The sequence below is a fragment of the Diabrotica undecimpunctata genome, unplaced genomic scaffold, assembly GCF_040954645.1.
Source record: "Diabrotica undecimpunctata isolate CICGRU unplaced genomic scaffold, icDiaUnde3 ctg00000572.1, whole genome shotgun sequence".
NCBI classification, from domain to species: Eukaryota; Metazoa; Arthropoda; class Insecta; order Coleoptera; family Chrysomelidae; genus Diabrotica; species Diabrotica undecimpunctata.
In genome coordinates, this window is record NW_027311887.1 from 2,033,578 (window position 1) to 2,039,339 (window position 5,762).

Sequence of the window (5,762 nt, forward strand, 5' to 3'; positions counted from 1 at the left end):
GAAGAGTGTATGTGTGTGTGAGTGTGCGTGTGTGTGCGTGTGTGAGTGTGTGTGTGTATATGTGTGTGTGAGTGTGTGTGTGTCCAGTCGGCTCGCAGAGATAAGAACACGGCCGTGGCAAGAAGGCCCTGCCTGTCGTAAGAGGCGACTAATGGGTAGGAGTCGAGAGGTGAGGAGTGTATGTGTGTGTGAGTGTGCGTGTGTGCGTGTGTGTGCAGGTGTGAGTGTGTGTGTGTGTATTTGTTTGTGTGAGTGTGTGTGTCCAGTCGGCTCGCAGAGATACGAACACGGCCGTGGCAAGAAGGCCCTGCCTGTCGTAAGAGGCGACTAATGGGTAGGAGTCGAGTGGTGAAGAGTGTATGTGTGTGTGAGTGTGCGGGTGTGTGCGTGTGTGAGTGTGTGTGTGTGTATTTGTGTGTGTGAGTGTGTGTGTGTCCAGTCGGCTCGCAGAGATAAGAACACGGCCGTGGCAAGAAGGCCCTGCCTGTCGTAAGAGGCGACTAATGGGTAGAAGTCGAGAGGTGAAGAGTGTATGTGTGTGTGAGTGTGCGTGTGTGCGTGTGTGTGCATGTGTGAGTGTGTGAGTGTATTTGTGTGTGTGAGTGTGTGTGTCCAGTCGGCTCGCAGAGATACGAACACGGCCGTGGCAAGAAGGCCCTGCCTGTCGTAAGAGGCGACTAATGGGTAGGAGTCGAGAGGTGAAGAGTGTATGTGTGTGTGAGTGTGCGTGTGTGCGTGTGTGTGCATGTGTGAGTGTATGTGTGTATTTGTGTGTGTGAGTGTGTGTGTCCAGTCGGCTCGCAGAGATACGAACACGGCCGTGGCAAGAAGGCCCTGCCTATCGTAAGAGGCGACTAATAGGTAGGAGTCAAGAGGTGAAGAGTGTATGTGTGTGTGTGCGTGTGTGCGTGTGTGTGTGTGTGTGTATGTGTGTGTGTATCCCTTCGGCGCTCGCAGAGATAAGAATACGTCCGTGGCAAGAAGGCCATGCTTGCTGTAAGGAGCGACTAAGGGGTAGGAGTCGAGAGGTGAAGCGTGTATGTGTGTGTGTGTGTGTATGTGTGCAAGTGTGTGTGTGTGTGTCCGTTCGGCTCGCAGAGATAGGTATACGTTTGTGGCAAGAAGGCCCTGCCTGTCTTAAGAGGCGACTAATGGATAGGAGTCGAGAGGTGGAGAGTGTGTGCGTGTGCGTGTGCGTGTGCGTGTGTGTGTGTGCGTGTGTGTGTGTGTCCGTTTAACTTGCAGAGATAAAAACACGGCCGTGGCAAGAAGTCCCTGCCTGTCGTAAGAGGAGAATAATGGGCCGAAGTCGAGAGGTGAATAGTGTATGTGTGCTTGCGTGTGTGTGTTTGTGTGTGAGTGTGTGTGTGTGTCCTTTCGGCTCGCAGAGATAAGAATGCGTTCGTTGCAAGAAGGCTCTGCCTGTCTTAAGAGGCGACTAATGGATAGGACTCGAGAGGTGGAGAGTGTGTGCGTGTGCGTGTGCGTTTGCGTGTGTGCGTTTGTGCCTGTGTGCGTGTGTTTGTGTGTGCGTGTGTGTGTGTGTCCGGTCAGCTCGCTGAAATGAGAACACGGCCGTGCCAAGAAGGCCCTGCCTGTCGTAAGCGGCGACTAATGCGTAGGAGTCGAGTGGTGAAGAGTGTATGTGTGTAAGTGCGTGTGTGCGTGTGTGTGCGTGTGTGAGTGTGTGTGTGTGTCCAGTCGGCTCTCAGAGATAAGAACACGGCCGTGTCAAGAAGGCCCTGCCTTTCGTAAGAGGCGACTAATGGGTAGGAGTCGAGAGGTGAAGAGTGTATGTGTGTGCGTATGTGCGTGTTTGTGTGTGTGTGAGTGTATGTGTGTGTGCGTGTGTGCGTGCGTGTGTGCATGTGTGTGTGAGTGTGTGTGTGTATGTGTGTGTGTGTGTGTCCCTTCGCTCGCAGAGATAAGAAAAAAGCGGTGGCAAGAAGGCCATGCCTGTCGTAAGAGGCGACTAATGGATAGGAGTCGAGAGGTGGAGAGTGTGTGCGTGTGCGGGTGCGTGTGCGTGTGTGTGTGTGTGAGTGTGTGTGTGACCGTTTGGCTTGCAGAGATAAGAACACGGCCGTGGCAAGAAGTCCCTGCCTGTCGTAAGAGGAGAATAATGGGTAGGAGTCGAGAGGTGAAGAGTGTATGTATGTGTGTGCGTGTGTGCGTGCGTGTGTGAGTGTGTGTGTGTATGTGTGTGTGTCAGTGTGTGTGTGTGTGTCCGGTCGGCTCGCAGAGATGAGAACACGGCCGTGGCAAGAAGGCACTGCCCGTCGTTAAGAGGCGACTAATGGGTAGGAGTCGAGAGGTGAAGAGTGTATGTGTGTGTGTGCGTGTGTGCGTGTGTGTGCGTGTGTGCGTGCGTCTGTGTGTGAGTGTGTGTGTGTGTCCGTTCGGCTTGCAGAGATAAGAATACGGCCGAGGCAAGAAGGCCCTGCCTGTCGTAAATGGCGACTAATGGGTAGGAGTCGAGAGGTGAAGAGTTTATTTGTGTGTGTGTGTGTGTGTGCGTGTGTGTGCGTGTGTGCGTGCGTGTGTGTGTGAGTGTGTGTGTGTCCGTTCAGCTTGCAGAGATAAGAATACGGCCGAGGCAAGAAGGCCCTGCCTGTCGTAAGTGGCGACTAATTGGTAGGTGTCGAGAGGTGAAGAGTGTATGTGTGTGTGTGCGTGTGTGCGTGTGTGTGCGTGTGTAAGTGTGTGTGTATGTGTGTGTGTCTGTTTGGCTTGCAGAGATAAGAATACGGCCGAGGCAAGAAGGCCCTCTCTCTTGTAAGGGGCGACTAATAGGTAGGAGTCGAAAGGTGAATAGTGTATGTGTGTGTGTGTGTGCGTGTGTGGGTGTGTGTGTGTTTGTGCGTGTGTAAGTGTGTGTGTATGTATGTGTGTGTCCATTCGGCTCGCAGAGATTAGAATACGGCCGAGGCAAGAAGGCCATGCCTGTCGTAAGAGGCAACTAATGTGTAGGAGTCGAGAGGTGAAAAGTGTTTTTGTGTGTGTGCGTGTGTGTGCGTGTGTATGTGTCCGTTCGGCTTGCAGAGATAAGAATACGGCCGAGGCAAGAAGGCCTTGCCTGTCGTAAGAGGCGACTAATGGGTAGGAGTCGAGAGGTGAAGAGTGTATGTTTGTGTGCGTGTGTGCGTGTATGTGTGTTTGTGCGTGGGTGAGTGTGTGTGTATGAGTGTGTGTGTCCGTTCGGCTTGCAGAGATATGAATACGGCCGAGGCAAGAAGGCCCTGCCTCTCGTAAGAGGCGACTAAAAGGTAGGGGTCGAGAGGTGAAGAGTGTATGTGTGTGTGTGTGTGTGTGTGTGAGTGTGTGTGTTTGTCTGCTCGGCTCGCAGAGATAAGATTATGGCCGTGGCAAGAAGGCCCTACCTGTCTTAAGAGGCGGCTAATGGATAGGAGTCCAGAGGTGGAGAGTGTGTGCGTGTGCGTGTGCGTGTGCGTGTGCGTGTGCGTGTGCGTGGGTGCGTGTGTGTGCGTGTGTGCGTGTGTGTGTGTGTGTTTGTGTGTGCGTGTGTGTGTGTCCGTTCGGCTTGCAGAGATAAGAACACGGCCGTGGCAAGAAGTCCCTGCCTGTAGTAAGAGGAGAATAATGGGTAGAAGTCGAGAGGTGAATAGTGTATGTGTGCTTGCGTGTGTGTGTTTGTGTGTGAGTGTGTGTGCGTGTCCTTTCGGCTCGCAGAGATAAGAATGCGTTCGTTGCAAGAAGGCTCTGCCTGTCTTAAGAGGCGACTAATGGATAGGACTCGAGAGGTGGAGAGTGTGTGCGTGTGCGTGTGCGTTTGCGTGTGTGCGTTTGTGCCTGTGTGCGTGTTTTTGTGTGTGCGTGTGTGTGTGTGTCCGTTCGGCTCGCTGAAATGAGAACACGGCCGTGGCAAGAAGTCCCTGCCTGTCGTAAGAGGCGACTAATGGGTAGGAGTCGAGAGGTGAAGAGTGTATGTGTGTGTGTACGTGTGTGCGTGTGTGTGTGCGTGTGTGAGTATGTGTGTGTGTCCGTTCGGCTTGCAGAGATAAGAATACGTCCGTGGCAAGAAGGTCATGCCTGTCTTAAGAGGCGACTAATGGATAGGAGTCGAAAGGTGGAGAGTGTATATGTGTGTGTGCGCGTGTGTGCGTGCGTGTGTGTGTGTGTTCTTGTATGTGTGTGTGTGAGTGTGTTTGTCCGGTCGGCTCGCAGAGATAAGAACATGGCCGTGGCAGGAAGGCCCTGCCTGTCGTAAGAGGCGACTAATGGGTAGGGGTCGAGAGGTGAAGAGTGTATGTGTGTGTGTGTGCGTGTGTGCGTGTGTGTGCGTGTGTGTGTGTGTATGTGTGTGTGTCCGTCTGGCTTGCAGAGGTAAGAATACGGCCAAGGCAAGAAGACCCTGCCAGTTGTAAGGGGCGACTAATAGGTAGGAGTCGAGAGGTGAAGAGTGTATGTGTGTGTGCGTGTGTGCGTGTGTGTGTGCGTGTGTGAGTATGTGTGTGTGTCCGTTCGGCTTGCAGAGATAAGAACACGGCCGTGGCAAGAAGTCCCTGCCTATCGTAAGAGGCGACTAATAGGTAGGAGTCGAGAGGTGAAGAATGTATGTGTGTGTGCGTGTGGGCGTGTTTGTGTGTGTGTGAGTGTATGTGTGTGTGCGTGTGTGCGTGCGTGTGTGTGTGTTTGTGAGTGTGTGTGTATATATGTGTGTGTGTCCCTTCGGCTCGCAGAGATAAGAAAACAGCCGTGGCAAGAAAGCGATGCAAATCGTACGGGGCGACTAATGGATAGGAGTCGAGAGGCGAAGAGTGGGCGACTAATAAGTAGGAGTCGAGAGGTGAAAAGTGTATGTGTGTGTGCGTGTGTGCGTGTGTGTGTGCGTGTGTGAGTATGTGTGTGTGTCCGTTCGGCTTGCAGTGATAAGAACACGGCCAAGGCAAGAAGGCCCTGCCTATCGTAAGAGGCGACTAATAGGTAGGAGTCGAGAGGTGAAGAATGTATGTGTGTGTGCGTGTGGGCGTGTTTGTGTGTGTGTGAGTGTATGTGTGTGTGCGTGTGCGCGTGCGTGTGTGTGTGTGTGTTTGTGAGTGTGTGTGTGTGTATGTGTGTGTGTGTCCCTTCGGCTCGCAGAGATAAGAAAACAGCCGTGACAAGAAGGCGATGCAAATCGTACGGGGCGACTAATGGGTAGGAGTCGAGATGTGAAGAGTGGGCGACTAATAAGTAGGAGTCGAGAGGTGAAGAGAGTATGTGTGTAAGTGCGTGTGTGCGTGTGTGTGTGCGTGTGTGTGTATGTGTGTGTGTCCGTTCGGCTCGCAAAGATAAGAACACGGCCGTGGCAAGAAGTCCCTGCCTGTCGTAAGAGGCGACTAATGAATAGGAGTCGAGAGGTGAAGAGTGTATGTGTCTTTGTGTGTGTGCGTGTGTTTGTGCGTGTGTGAGTATGTGTGTGTATGTGTGTGTGTGTGTCCGTTTGGCTTGCAGAGATAAGAATACGGCCGAGGCAAGAACGCCCTGCCTGTCTTAAGAGGCGACTAATGGATATTAGTCGAGAGGTGGAGAGTGTGTGCGTGTGCGTGTACGTGTGCGTGTGTGCGTGTGTGCCTGTGTGCGTGTGTTTGTGTGTGCGTGTGTGTGTGTGTGTCCTTTCGGCTCGCAGAGATAAGAATACGTCCGTGGCAAGAAGGCCCTGCCTGTCTTAAGAGGCGACTAATGGATAGGAATCGAGAGGTGGAGAATGTGTGCGTGTGCGTGTGTGCGTGTGTGCGTGTGTGCCTGTGTGCGTGTGTTTG